The sequence below is a fragment of the Leuciscus leuciscus genome (assembly GCF_965113295.1).
Source record: "Leuciscus leuciscus genome assembly, chromosome: 13".
Lineage (NCBI taxonomy): Eukaryota > Metazoa > Chordata > Actinopteri > Cypriniformes > Leuciscidae > Leuciscus > Leuciscus leuciscus.
The window spans coordinates 33,798,577-33,814,934 of record NC_138737.1 but is presented as its reverse complement, the minus strand read 5'-3'; the positions used below and the strand labels follow the sequence as shown (position 1 = coordinate 33,814,934).

Below are 16,358 nucleotides of genomic sequence, written 5' to 3'. Positions count from 1 at the left end.
CTGATGTATTAAAATAAACTAAAATTTTTTGCCTTGGCAACTTACTGAAATGAATATCTTTAAGTTGAAGTATAATAAATACTAAAACTAAAACTGAAATAAAAATTAAATGAAAGCGAAAGAAATGTTTAAATAAAAAAATGACAAAGGTAAATTAAAATAGAATTAAACTAAAATTAAAATTAAACCTAAAATATATAAAAAATAAAAGATCATTAAAAACCCATGAAAGCTTTATATAACGTGCAAAAATACAGACTGATCTAGTAACAGCCTTGAGATTGTATCTTTCAGATGCACAAAATAGATATTTGCAGGATTGACTAATGAATGAATTATTTCTGATGTAATTTGGTTGTGCATCACTGAACTACTAAAGTAATTTGGGGTTTGAAAATCTGATTTATTTTTTTAATCAAACTGCAAGGCATTGTCTTTAATATGGTAATGATAATTATTTTTACTGAAGTCATTCTGCAGTTTCATGTATCACACACATATACACACACACACACATTTTTTGCTGTATTTATAATTGTATTATTTTTTCATATAGGCATATATATAAAATCAAATAAATATTTATAGAGAGCAGCAAAAGGCTCTTTTTATGGATGTATCAGGGACCTTCTACTGTAAATGAATGTGTGCGCATGACTTCTGTTCTCATCTTAAATTAGTGGGACAGCACTAGCTTTTGGCATTGTTGGTCTATTTAACTCCCCAGTGTGTGTGTAAATGAACAGAGCAGAAAGTACCCATAAATCTTCTTACTGCGCTCTTCACTCTCATGCCCGCGCTTCTGTCCAGAGTCACACATCAACATCAGTCCAAATCTAATCTGTTGCCCATTCTTCAAGTGAATCACTATTCATATGCTGCAATCTAATCCAGAGCACAGAAACAATCACATCTAGATCTTCACTACATCATTTTAATCTGACAATGTGTTGCTTTAATCCAGTGTTTCCCAACCTTTTTTTTTTTTTTATATGTAAAAAAATCCCGCTGCACACCACTAACCACTAAAGTAAGAAAATTGCACAAACATGCATTGCTACAAATGTCATATTAAAAGTATATATATTACTCACATTTAATGTGAAACTTGAGCTTAAATCAGATATGAACACAATAAGGTCATACAGGTAGTTGATAAAACAATACATTTATAAATCGTCACTGTCGGGCGGAAACCTGGCGTGTTTTTTAAATAATTAAACACAGTGTCATCAAAGTTGGTATTGTGGCTTTATAATTGGTCAGACATGCATGTGTCATTATAATAATAACATTTGATGAGAATCAAGCTCAGATGGAGTTACAAGGTTTTTGACCAGTGAATTACAGAAGTGTGCGTTTTGTCCGTCACTGGAACGGCCGCATCTGAGACTGTCAGTGCACATTATGTTTTCATCAACTTACAGGTTATATATAAAGTTTATTGTAGCTATGTGTTCGCTTTTAAATCTCATGATATAAAAGATGAAGCGCTAGCCTATAAGGAAAGCGCTATATGCACAGGATATTTAAAACAGTATTGGCTACAACTAGACTCTTCTCCTCTCTTCAAATACAAAAAAAACATGAACTTTTATAGACACAGGGGCCTATTTTAACGATCTAGGCACATGGTCTAAAGCGCAGGGTGCAAGTGCACTTAGGTTGAAAGTGTCTGAATTCACTTTTGCTAGTTTAACGATGGGAAAAATGGTCCGCGCACCCGGCACATGGTCTAAAAGGGTTGTCCTTATTCTCTTAATGAGCAATGGGTGTGTTTTGGCCATGACGTGCAATAAACCAATCAGATTCTCGTCTCCCATTCCCTTTAAAGGCCAGTTGCGCTCGCGCCATGGCGGATTCGCTATTTACATGACGGAATTTGAAACAGAAAAACTGAACGCTTCTCTAGCGAGGAAACGGATCTGCTCGTGTGCGAGGTTAAAGCGCTCAAGCAGACCATCTACGGGACAAAGTGTACGCGCCTTGTGGACCCGCCTATAGGTGCATATTACTAACACGCTCTTTAAATTACAAAAAAAATATCGTGCCATTGACTTTAGACCAGGTTTCAGTTGGTCAATGGCGTAGTCTATTTCAGTTGCCTCAATATAGCAACACGCCAACAATGCGCCTGAACACACCTCGTTTTCAGACCAGCAGCCCACGGGTGCACAAATGGGCGCAAATGCATTTGCTACAACGTGGCGCAGGACGTGAAAATGATAACTGCGTCGGGCTGAAATGGCATTAAACACTCGGGTGTATGATAGGGCCCATAGTTCACACTGCAGGCAAAAGTGGCCCAAATCAGATTTTTTGGGGGTCAAGTGACCAGGTCAGACTTCTTCAGAGGTAGTGTGAACACTCAAATCAGACCCAGATCTGATTTTTTTCAATGCGGCCGCAGTGTGAACAACCAAGGCGGATTTGATGCGACTTTTACGTCAATCTACGTCGACATTTGTCACAATTATGCGTCGGCGATGAAGCCCTAGACACAACAGACATAGATAGTAGCCTAACATTAAAAACTTGAGAGTGAGGTGTTAGACCTAATTAGTAGCCTATATAGGGAGATACTTCAATTCAAGCTAAACTAGAAGGATCCTACCGTAACCGCTCCGTTTTTAAAAAAAATCACACGAAATGGAAGAACGGGGACACAGGATAACGTGGCTGCAGTGTCAAACTACGCATCCACACAGACCTCTGTAGTGAATTTGCAGCCATAAAATAGCCAATTTTGCTCTCTTTCTCTTCGTTCTTCTCCTCCTCAGCATCTGCTCATTAATGTTACGGCTTCCATTACACAAACATGTTTAAATAAATGTGAATATGCTTACTTCCTCCATAACCTCCCGAACTTTAGTGCAACCGCGTGCTGCGTCTGATGTCATTGTTATTGTTCTTTTGCGCATGCGGGTTAGTTTGAAACCTCAAACAGTTCACACTGCAATCAGATATAGGTCACATTTTAAAAGGTAATGTGAACAGCCAATCAAAAAATCGGATCTGAGCAAAAAATCTGAATTGAGCATTAAGACTTGCGGTGTGAACTTGTGTTTCTTGAGTAAAGAAAAATCAGTACTTATTCAAACATCAGTTCTTTATTTACCTTTGCATTGCAGACAAGCAGAGATCCCTCTCCAAACTGCGTGCAGCACGAAGTTACGAATCATTTTCATTGCTTAAATATTTGTATAACCCATATACAGGCGTAAAGGATGACCAATAGCATAAAAATAATAATAATTGACGAAATATAGAGATAAAAGGTTTCAGTCTGACAGCGACGATATATTGTTAGTTGTAGTATTTATTTTATTTACAAAAAAATTGGCATTTGATCCTTTTCCACGGCACACCTGACAACACAGTGGTTGGGAAACACTGCTTTAATCCATGTAAAGTAGCCTATTCAGATTCTGCTCAACAAGCGCTGTGTAAAAAAAATTAAACGTTCGTTGCACTGACGTTAATGTCCATTGCGGTAACATTTATTTTCCTCCGATTCGACCCATTCTGCTTCGGCTCTTTTCTTCCCAGACTCTTTCCCCCATGTCCACCCGTCTGGCCCCCTATTTTGTGTCCTAATTCCTCCTGTCCGACTAATAAGATTAGTCCTTTCAGGTCCTTCTGCTGCCAAGACTGCAGGAATAGAGCCATCAGACTCCCACACTTACCCTCCTCTCTGCATTTCCCTCTTCTGTCTCAGTGCTTCTTAATTTAATCATTGTCTTGCTCTCTTTTACTCATTCTCATTCCCTTTCATTATGTCACACTCTTTTCATCTTTCTTTAGGTTCAGAATCAGATCAGTGTTGTTGGGGAGTAACTAAAAGTAGCAATGCTATTTACTGTATTAGCAGTAGTGTGTTTCCAGTAACTACTTTATGAGCTTTATTTAAATTTGAATTCCAAAGTGTTTTTATTTATATACACTACCGTTTAAAAGTTTTGGGGCGGTAAGGTTTGTCGGTTAAAGAAGTCTCTTATGCTCACTGAATTTATTTGATGAAAAATACAGTTAAAACAGTAATATTGTGAAATATTATAAAAATGTAAAATAAAAGTTTTTTTTTTTTACCTTTTTTTAATATATTTTTTAATTTAATTTATTTCTATGATGGTGAAGCTGAATGTTCAGCATCATTACTCCAGTCTTCAGTGTCACATGATCCTTCAGAAATCATTCTAATATGATGATTTGCTGCACGAAATGCATTTCTTATTATTATGAATGATAGCTTTAAAAAAGTTTTTTTTTTTTTCAGTATTCTTTAATGAATAGAAAGTATTATTTAACAGATAGAGAAATATGTTGAAATAAACTGCTGCTGTTCATTATGTTTTTGATCTAGTTATAAAAATTAGGGTGTATTTTGTAATTTGTTAAATCTATGTATTTTGTTATATTATGTGTTTATGTGATGGTCACCTGAATGGAAACAGACAGTTGAATAATTTAAATAACTAATTTTATTAGGCCACTAACTAGCACTAGCACTAAAGGGTGGCTTGACTGTAGTTGAACTACTTTAAATGATCAATAGCTTGTAACTCAGCAAAGTACAGTTTCTCAATACTGGCAGGAAATGACTGAGCAAGGCACTGGACTTCCAATCGCTCCCGGGCGCCATAGCAAAAATGGCTGCCCACTGCTCCGGGTGTGTGTTCACTGCTCCGGGTGTGTGTTCACTGCTCCTGGTGTGTGTTCACTGCTCCTGGTGTGTGTTCACTGCTCCTGGTGTGTGTTCACTGCTCCGGGTGTGTGTTCACTGCTCCTGGTGTGTGTTCACTGCTCTGGGTGTGTGTTCACTGCTCCTGGTGTGTGTTCACTGTTCACTACTCCTAATGTGTGCACTAACTTGGATGGGTTAAATGCAGAGGACAAATTCTGATTATGATTACCATACTTGGCCTTCACATGTCACTCTCACACACTCACTCATTCTAATTTCACAATTGGTTCAAGTTGGTCACTGGTACTCTGTTATCTGTTAAGTCTCTGCGCTGTCAAAATAAAAGTCCCATTCCCACACACATCAGCCAGACATAAACATTTATCAGCTGATACTAATAATCAAAAAGTTGATCATATATCTGTCTTATACTAATTCAAATAATATATTTCTGTATATTATGTATATAATATGTTTTAAATGTATTATATTCAGTATGGCAGAGGGCGGCAACCTATGTCACGCGTGCCAACAGGAGGTGTAGCCTATGCATTTCATTCAGTATTTTGCTAAAGTATAAATAGTTTTATTAAGTTAAGAGTTATAAATGGCCTACTATTAAAGTTAGAGAATTAAACCGCGCAAATCAGTGAAAGCTTGTTTGAACATTAATGCTATACATTCCAGATGAAACTTTAACACTTAAATTTAACACTTCCCAAAATGGTAAAATATAAAGATGCGAGAGTGTGTAATAACGGCTCCCGCTAGCCAGATAACGCTACAGAGGAGTAGCTGAGCAAGCCCACGTGCAAACTACCGCAAATGAAACTGAAAGTTCAGCATTAGAGTTAGATTTAGCAGATTAGATTCATATTGGTTTTGTGGAGACATAGTTATGTTGCCAAGTGTAAATTGAACAGTTTTAACAAAAAGGATGGATCTGATCAGTAAAAACGCATTAATGACCAGGTGTAAACAGATCCATTGGAAATTCAATTCAATTTCAACTCAACAAAAATGTATTTCGGCCCTCACAGACAATTTTCCATAGTAAAGAAAAAATATACATGATAACCGAAAAAAAGTGTAAGCTGAAGCCTTTGCTTATTATGCCTACCCTTTATACATATTTATCTAATGAGCATTATTTTTTCTCACTGGATTTGATTCATACAAGATAAACAAACAGTTACATAAGACATTTTCCAAAATTTACATACATGATTACAAAGGTACACATTTCAGATATTGTTACAATAGTTAAAATAATACATACACAAATTATTCAAATTGAGTTATATAATTATCACGTTGTTTTTAAACATTTTCTTGAATTTACAGAGTGAAATACACAATTTTAATTCCTCATCACAATTATTATAGGTTTACCCCTTTGACAGATATACATCTATTTTTTGCATTAGTTCTTGCCCTTATTTTTTTAAACATAAAAATCTGTTCTTCAAAGTGTAATTGAAACCTGAAAACAAACAAACTAAAGGAAAAATGTCACTTCATGTCAAAAAGGTTGCTGACTCCTGCAGTTTGGGACCATTCAAAAAATCTGTGATTCATCAGCAACTGTGGATGGAGGAAGAAACGTTCATTTCCACCCTGAATTTATTAGCATGAACTGAAATGACCTTAAAGTCTTAATTGCATTATTTACTGGGCCAAATTTAATTTTAAAACACACCAAAACTCCATATTTTTGTGACTTTATTAGGTCTGATTTAGCTAGAAGGTGATTTTGCATGCCAGGATGATGAAAAGCCTGTGAATGATAGATTGGTCCCAGAATCTGTGCCAGCTGAGCACAAGCACCGGAGAGAACGTCCATCTTGTCATGCGTGTCTGATGTTGTCCAAGGCAGTTGTCCTGGAGGTTGTCAAGCTCTTGTGAGAATTTGATTGAGTTACCAGTGAGCTCCTGGCCATGGTAAGAGAGTCTGGCAGGATGGTAGTAGTTGAATTACCAGTGAAGAGCCAGGCAGTTATTTCTCAACCGCTCACTGCTGCCACCATGAAACCCGCACCAGAAAGTGTCCATCTGTTCTTTAAACCGGATCCCTTGATTACTCGCTTTTACGTTTGCAACTCTTCAGCACAGCACTATGGGAACTTGTTTCCACCCCGGAGTAAAACAAACAACTGCGACTTTTTAACTCACAATTCTGACTTTTTTTTCTCGCAATTGCGAGTTTATATTTCACAATTGACCCTTCGCTGGGAGTTTGATTGACAGGCGATCTGACCAATCATAATCTGCCATCTGCCGAATCGCCATTTTTGTCCGACAAAGCAGTCAGGAGAGTTAGTAGATTAACGTTGGAGGATTTGAACTTGAAAAACGGAGTGTACTGACGTCTTTCCGCGGTTAAAACAACATTCCTTCTGATGTTCAGTCATGTTTATTTGGTGCTATAAATTAACTAGAAGGAATAGATGATCAGTTCATGAGCAGCTTTAACTGAGGCGCTACAGCGATCTGTCTGACACATTAAAGAGCCACAAAACGGTATTTATTATTTAAATTTCTTAAAAAAATTACCAAATTTGAAAGTTGAGACTTTGTTTCATATCAAAAGTAACCTGGTCTGTCCTGTCTGTCAGTGCATTGTCAGTGTCCTCTCTGCTCCGAGATATATTTTTCAATGTGTGAGAACATGGTGGGACGTGAGAGCGGTGTGGCTTGTTGGACAACTAAAGGGGGCGGGTCTTTGCGAACGGTCAATTCTGAGGAAAAAAGTCTGAATTGTGTGATTAAAAAGTCGCAGGTATCTTTTTTTATTTTTTTATTCTTTTATTCTGTGGCGGAAACAAGCTTCCATAAATATTCGAGCTCAAAGCTGTTTAAATAACCATTAGGGATGCACAATATATCGGCCACCATATCGGTATCGGCCGATATATGTTCATTTTTAATGTCATCGTTATCGATAAGAAAATTTGGTCGATTTATTTAAGCCAATAAATAATGGATTATTTCCTTCAGCTTAGACCCTTCAGATGCGCACTGTTCACCATGATGGTGTTGAATTGCTTGAAATAGGATTGAAATCCTTTCAAAAAAGGTGCAACATGTGCAGTGCAAGTCTGTCATATAGGCTACATAAAATTATAATGTGAACATTATAATTGTGTGCTTGGGATATGGATTTTAATGGTGAGACTTTGGTTTTTGTGTAAATTATAGAAAATTTTGGATTTAAATTTATCAGCCAATATATCGGGTATCAGCTTTCAAAAATAAAGAATTATCGGTTATCAGTATCGGTCTAAATTTTCATATTGGTTCATCCCTAATAATAATTCTTACCGTAATTTTAGGGTTTATAGCATTGTGTTAGCATAGCATGGCAATAGAGGTGTAAAATTGGATGTAACTTTACACAGAAAAGGTTAAGTGAATTATTCACATGAAAATGATATAGTTTGAAGTTTATGCATACAGTTTACATCTAGTGGCTCTACTTGAGTATTTTACCGTTTACGAATAAGCCTTTCTATAAACCAGATTTAGCTTTATTTATTTTGCAAGTGGAAATTAGTTTGTGTGGTAATCCCCGTTACAGCATAAATGATGTCCAGTGAGTTTAACTTGTATTAAACCCAGAATATTATTTTAAGATGAAAGCGTCAAAAGAGACGCAGCCTCATACTGTACATCCTTCCTATCACATGAGCTGTTATAGAGAACATGTTTGAAAAGGGAAATCTGAAACATGTTGTTGGTGAGGGAGGAGACCGAGGGGAGGGCTTGTGGAGGGAGAATCTATTGTTTGGGATCAGTGTTGGCTTCAGCGGCCTGAGGGGGAAGAATCAAGCAATAGAGACCACTGTCATCTGACTCGGCTCAAGCGGGATGACGTTTTGTTCACTACCAGGTCATTGAAGAATGGCTAACTTGCTTAAATCACCTTGGGTCTGAACAATTCAACATATTACAGCTCTTAAAAAGGGATTTTGCAGTGTCAGGACTACAGGTAATGTACTCAGTACTGATCACTTAGTGTTCAGTTACCTATGATCTTGTGAAGTGTTTCAATTTAGTTTTGTGTTTGAACTAGTCTGACAGGAAGTTTGTTCAGAATGACAATCATAACGGCAATAGCAGTGATGATGATGATGATGATGTGTATCGCTGTTAGTTTGGCAAAAGTGTGTTTATATGCTTGTAGGAACTTTCTTTGGAGTGTTTATTCAGTTTTAAAGAATGTCAAAAATTTTGGAAATATGCGCCCTCAGATTTTGCAGACAAGCTTTTTAATGCCGCTTATACAAACAGATATATGTAGCTTTTTTAATAAATTACGTGACTATTGTACTGTGGTGAAATAAGTGTCTGAAGTCATTCACATTTAAATGTTCTCTTTCCAATATCTTTCTTTGACAGTTAAGTTGCATGATTATTGTATTTTGGGGGAAAGTGTCTAAAAGTGGCAGATCATCATGATTCTGTCAAATGGAATGAGGTAAAAGATAAGATACAAATGTCAGCGTTTAATTATAGTTAGAAAGATGCCAGCGTTTCTGACTGTACATGATTTGTAATCTTACTAAACAGCATTATTAGTGTGCAAGCATTGGTTCTGGTACAATACAATTGTTTTATTCCTTGACCTTGATTCCTTAATAGTCTTGTATAATAGTCTTAAATCTAATTCTAAAAAGTTGTATAGTTAGGGTTTTAGGATTTTTTATTTATAACAGCTGTTTCCTATATTCAAATTGTTTAATGCACACAATAAAATAATAATGTTTTTAAAAAATGTAATTAAGTCGCTAATTTAATCGCTAAATTAACACCGAATTTTTTTATTTTTTTTTACTTTTTATTTAAATGCCACAATATAAGTCTGTAAAATGCTATGGGATCTATTTTAAAAACATTTTTTTTAGCAATGACTAACAGTAGTGTGAATCAGTTTTTTTAAATACTTCATTTAAAAAGATTGAAATAACTAATTTGCGTAAATAAACAGCAATTTTGCTACAGACAGACATTAATGCAACTTATATGATCCTGAGATTCAGATGGGACATTAAAGCATACTTCCTACTGGAAGGATTAACTTGCCAAATAAAAATATGATTAAAATCATCACAATATATTGGATAATCCAGTATTGAATGTTTTTTTTGATTGATTATGTTTATTTCATTCATGGATATTTTCCAACAAAACTTACTTCATCATCCTCATATATATAATTTATAAAACCATGATGAAAAGGAGGCAGGGTGAAGAATATCTTATATTTCCTGCCCCCTCAAAAAAACACAAAAAAACTCAACATATCAAGTCCCCGCCAATGCATGACGATAACAAATGAAACAAACTAGAAACCAAAACATCAACCTGAAACAGATTCCAAAGCAAACCATAATCACAACCATCATCATCACCATCAATTTCTATAAGTATTCATCCAAAGCAAACCATGATCACAACCATCATCATCATCAATTTCTATAAGTGTTCATACAAATCCATTGTTTTCTCTTTAAATCTTTTTTTTAAACAGAAATACATTTTTACATTGCTTTAGTTCATTTTGCAGAGAATTCCAAACTTTCACTCCCACCACTGAAGTACACATTTGCTTTGCTGTAGTCCTTGCAGTTTGCTACCTAAAATGTCCCTTTCTTCTTCCTTCATTTTCTATAAGGAATGTATTGCAAGTATTCAAATATTGATCTGTGCCAACGCGCTGATAAAGACATCATTCAGCCATTAGAGCATTGGAGAAAGTTGGACTTCATTGAGACATTGCACACCCATCGTCTTTGATTTATCATAGACTGTATGGCACAATATTACAAATGGTTTCTGTGTAAATATGTGTGCATAGGATAAATGAATGGCTTGGCAGATGTGTGTGACATCATCATGTGCAGTCATACCATCTGCACATGCACATGTCTTCAGGACACATCTGGAAACAGATTGCATGTTGATCTTGGGTTAGGATGGCTTTTACCAGCAGGGGTGAACTTGTTGACCAGTGCTAATGCCTGAGCCGTAACGTTTCCACACTGTTTTTGTAGTGTGCTAATCTTTGTTTGTCCCTTCTGGGAACAATAGGACAAAATATGCCATTTATGTAAGGTTTCCTGTTAGCTGTGTGGAGTTGTATGAATATTAATTATTATTTATATATTATTATTATTCAAGATTTGTGTGATGTACTTAGTGGTTTTCAACATGAATGCAAACTTTTGACCCCCCCAAAAAAAGTTAGAATTAGATTCAACATTCTTCAATTCAAAATTGCTTGATATTACAGTTTGACAAGCGTCTTGAGATTATTATTTTTTTAACTACTTTTACATTTAGATTTTTTTGACACTTGATTGCATGTTAAAACATGACACTCGTGGGCATACAAACAGTCTATTAATGTCTATTGACAAACTTTATTGCTTAAAATGTGTTTGCAAAGTATCAATTTGTTATAAAAACAGAACAGAAGTGTATTTACTATAACAAATATGAACTATTTTAAAATAGTTTCAAATGTAAAACCGATATTTTAAATTGTAACAAGATTTCACCATATTATTAATTTTTGATCAAATAAATGCAGCCTTGGTGAGCAGAAGAGACTTTATATACAAGCAAGTTGGGCCGGGGACATGGAGTGGCAGCTTATCCAGAGAAGAAGGGATTGGTAGAATGGAGTGGTGGATAGGTGGAGAGGAGGAAGAGAGTAAAATCAGTGAAAAGCAGCTTTTGTCTTCCATCTGTGCGCCCCGCCACCAAACCCATCTGAGGTGTTATACAATAGACACACTGATATAGTGACGTTGTTTTGTTCAGTATGCACTCATCTGCTTTCTTTCTCTCAGTTTGACATTGTGGCTGTAGCTGTCCATTAAAATGAACTGATGTCTGACTTTAAGAGAACAGTAGCGCTTATCCCATAACTGTACTGAGAAGGATTAAACCCCCACCCCTTCCACACACACACACACACACACATGAACCGCCACGATATTCCCGTTTCACCTCCGTGTGGACTTGAAGACCGGGCTTTGACCTCATTTCCAGCATGAGATAGAGAGAAAACTGATCACACAAGTGGTGTGATATCATCAGTGCCGCCCAATGAGCGGGCCTTCAGACTGTGACACGCGCGTCCGCCGCTCACCAGTCTCTGGCAGCGCTCAGTCCGAGGACGGGGTTTGTTGTGTTGTGTTGTGTTGTGGGACAGGATTAGGATTAGAGAAAAGTGTGTCGCACCTGGACATTTTCTGGCTGATTCTTGAACTGTATTCAGTACGTATTTGTTCATTCTCTTTTAATCTGATGTTTTAGAGATTATTGTTAATTTATTCAAGCAGTAAGGTAGGAGAGACGTGCTATATTTTATACTGCTATGGCTTTATAAAGCTCTTACTGCATAGTAAAAATAATAAAATATTACATAAAATAATTAGATCTTTATTTAACAAATTCGTATTATTTCATCAAGCAAATTCAAGTTATATTTAAACATCTGTATAGGCAAGTCAACGTGAGAATAACTTGTATCATTATAATAATTCAATATTACATTATATATTTTGTATTATGTTCATTATATTTCAAGATAAACATTTACTGGACTGAAGCAACTTTGGTTTACTTGATTATCCGTACATCATTTATTTTTTAGAAAAATGTTAAAATGTATCAAATATGATGATCTCTCAATCATTATTGTATTGCATTGCATTATATGTTTTGCCCCTCAGAATGAAAACTACAGAGCTTTGATCATAAAACTAAGCATTTACACACCATCTCACATATTATTGGGAATGTAATCATTTCATCTTACTTTTTGACCATATAAATAGCAGCAACTTCACCAAACTGCATATTTCTGCTTAGTTTGAGCATCTGAATATTATTATAATTTTTTTATGAGCTTGATATTCTCACTATATATCATACTACATGAGCCATAAAATCCTGATATATCAAATAAGGTGCAAACGTTTTGTAGATTTAGTGTTCTATTTCAAAATATTATTTCATATGTCATGCATTACAGGGATAAGGATTCATTCACCCAAAAAAAAAAATCATTGATCATTATTTACTCTTCCTTTTGTTCCAAACCTGTATGAATTTTTTTAGAAAAGATATTTTGAAGAATGTGTTTCATGTTTGTCCTTACAATGAAAGTCAATGGGGTCCAAAAAAACAACGGCCCCTACTGACTTTCATTTTTCAAGGTTTCACAGGTTTGGAACAAGGTTAGAGTAAATCATGACAGAATATAACACCTTTTCTTCATATCTTGGTTCTATACAAAATAAAGTGAAGGTTGGTTATGATTTAAGTCATTTGGTGTATGTCTGTGGTTTAAAGGGCTTTTGTTGGCATGAGTTTGGCTGTGTAGTGAAGTGTAAGATCCGTGACTCTAGCCATTGTTCCAGTAGTTGCCATGGATGAACCTGCTATGCTGGTCTTCATCAGAAACATAAGATCATTTGTCATTAATAGATGCCATTAATTAAATTGCTGTGACAACAGCAGGTTAAAAGTAATTCAGGGTGAGGTGTGAAACCAATGCAGTGGGACAGGCCTGTCTGCATGCACAACATGTTTTGTTTTTTTCTCTCTCTTTCAAATAGTATTAAACTTGTGTGTATATTTTTGCATATTGTTTTGTGAAATGTGTGAATAACTATAATTGTGATTTAATGTGCGATTAGATGTATTGTTATATGTGTGATTAGGTCTTATTCTTGTTTATCTTGGGGATGTTTAGGACACCAACATGTTGAAACCAACATGAAACCCCATTTGCAACCCAGATTTCTTCTGTAATGATGTACTTCTGAGTTTAACAAGGACATCGCTTGATTTTATCAATCAGGAATTGAATAGAATATTCTCTACAACATCAGCCGGGAAAAAAAAGCCTTAGAAAACCGTAGTGAAAAATAAATATACTAAAATGTATTTGAAATGCATTTATTTCAAATCTTGCATTTAAAGATTCATATTATTCAAAGTTCATACAATCCTTATTAATACTGACATTAAAACCCATTTTAGGCTTAATATTAAGAAATGTGCATTGTGCACAAGTAGTACTCCAAATAAAAAGTTTCATTATAACTTTTATATCAGTAAGTCTCAAGCGATATGTCAGTAAGTATGTTAATATATTTGAACTATACTTAGTATGAAATATATGTATTTTAAATATATTACTTTTTTACTAGCGAAGGCGGCCCAAGTTATAACATTTTGATTTGATTTTGATAAAGACTAATGTTTTCTTTGGCATGCTGTGCTGAATGATAGTTCACAATAAGACCAGTAACATGTAGAATGTAAAGATGGTAATTTTGATTGCAGGGTCGGTTTCTACATTTGATTTTAACGTAAAGTCAACATGAGTTGATGTAACATCTTTTAGGCATGAATCACCTGCCTGAAATTATTGTCTGTTTTGAGAAGTAATAATAGGTATCATGAACATCGGTTGTGTCAGCTGGTGCTCAGAAATGTTGGTGACAGGGTTTGACCAAAGTCAGAAATTAAGATTTGGAATATTTTTAATTCATAAGTAGTGTTCGACCAATATATATATACTGTATGTGTATATATATATATATATATATATATATATATATATATATATATATATATACTGTATATATATATATTATATATATATACTGTATGTATATATATATATATATATATATATATACATACTGTATGTGTATATATATATATATATATATTATTATTTTTTTATTTTTTTATTTTTTCTGTGCCGACATCTTAGAAAGCAGGGTGGCCGATATAAAGCAGATAAATCAATGTCTATTTTATATATAGCACCATTAGGTTGACCAATGTGCTGCACAATATAAACAAAACAATTTGACAATACAAAAAATTTGTAAAATACAGTGCAATAAAACTTCCTCTTAGATTATAAGCCAAATTAAAAAGACAACTCAGATTTAAAAACAGATAGTGATGATGCAGATCTAATACAGAAGAGCATTACACAGTCTGAGGGCAGATACACCAGATGAGATATGTTTTTCACACAAAGCTATAGAAGACTTGGAATATAGTTGTATCGTAGTGTTATGCCCCTTTTATGGCTTTTTTTTGGAGCTTAGTCTGCATTCACTATGGAAATGAGGAGTCTGGACATCTCCTTTGAAGGATTCAGCATTTCCTAAAAAATTCTGCATTTTTGAGACTGAGCAGAACGCAGATATTCAATGTCCCCACCACTTTTTGCCAGTGTCGATATTGTCCCCACCACTTTTTAAATAAATACAAATAACCATTACAAATACATAAAACATCTCCAGTTAACTAGCAGAGCATCCATTTCATTCGTTTGGTAAATAAGAGGCGATCTAGCGCTGAAATGAGTTGTTTTTTAAATCAAGTGATCAAAGCGATCTGTGGGACGTACAGTGTTCTCTTTTGGCTCGCGGACAGTCTTCACTCGGACGCGCGCTTCAATCCGTTGCGGAGACTCTTCATTCGTTCCGGTGAAATCACAAAACAAAATGCACACAAACGTGTCCCTGCTTGATATATAACCACTGATAAACATAATCGGTTTTGATGAGAAAAACTATACAAGTGCGGATTAGAACCCAGAACCTCTGACACGCTTGGCAAAAGTTCTGCCTCTGGACCATTAAAGTACATCGGATCTATGTATTTATTCACGTGAATATTCTCGGCACTAACAACATATATTAGATCTCATTAAAAGACAAATTAAGCCCAATGTACTATTTAAATCAATTGCTGGACATTGTAATGTTATTGTACAAACATCTGATTTATGATTTAACATTGTATTAGCACCCCCCCCCCCCACACACACACCTGTCCCACCCACTTTTTAAAACAAAGTTACGCCATTGGTGGTTCATGATAGTGTTTCAGAGACTCAGAACAGCTTGAATCATTTACTGTGAATCAAGCCGATCTGAGATGCTGTGAGCTGCACACGTGTAAATGAATATTTACTGAAACTGGCAGCACATGTATTTATTTGCCTGCAACCTATCAACATAAAAGCTTGATGGTAAACCATTTGAAAATGAAGAAATATAGGGCCAGATTTACTAAACAGAGCAAATTAGCCTTAGAGCGCAATCCCATAAAAGTCCCATGGGAATGTAAAGTTCAGCGCATGATCTACTGACGTCATGCAAATGAAAGAACACAGACACAGCCGGATCATTTCCATAATGACCAACACAATCTACCAAGAGCAGCGCAAATTAGCGTCTGGTTTAAGATATGCTTTTGGGGCGGTAAATATTGATGGAAATACCAATAACTTGTCTAGCGCAAACCTTAGTGAATCACCTTGCATGATTCATTTAAATATTCTCCACCCATAAATTCTGCGTCTGAAAGGGAAACTCCTACAAATGCATATGCAATAAGGTCAGCCGCAAAAATAACTGTTTCCATGCTTCTCAGCGCTATCCTGACAGTAGTTTTTTAACGCCAAAAGAGGGTTTGCGCAAGCTGTTAGTGAATCTGGCCATAAGACCTAAATATTAGTATTGTATTTTTAAAGTAAAATAAAATGTAAAATTACATTATATTTCTTATTTCGTTAATATATTTAATAATAATCACAATAAAATTATTATTATTATTATTATTATTA

At 35.2% G+C, this 16,358-nt stretch overlaps 1 protein-coding gene across 2 annotated transcripts in view; it reads left to right on the top strand.

The window, feature by feature from the left end:
* The window catches only part of prickle3 (prickle homolog 3), a 51,755-nt gene that overhangs the window by 8,534 nt on the left and 26,863 nt on the right, over positions 1 to 16,358 (top strand). The window contains exon 1 of one of the 2 annotated variants that reach the window (XM_082188703.1): positions 10,382 to 11,968. The exons of the other annotated variant lie outside the window; for it this stretch is intronic. The gene's annotated coding sequence lies outside the window, so the exon portion shown is untranslated. Of the gene's footprint in view, positions 1 to 10,381; positions 11,969 to 16,358 lie in introns of those variants that run through there. 2 annotated transcript variants of the gene reach the window in all.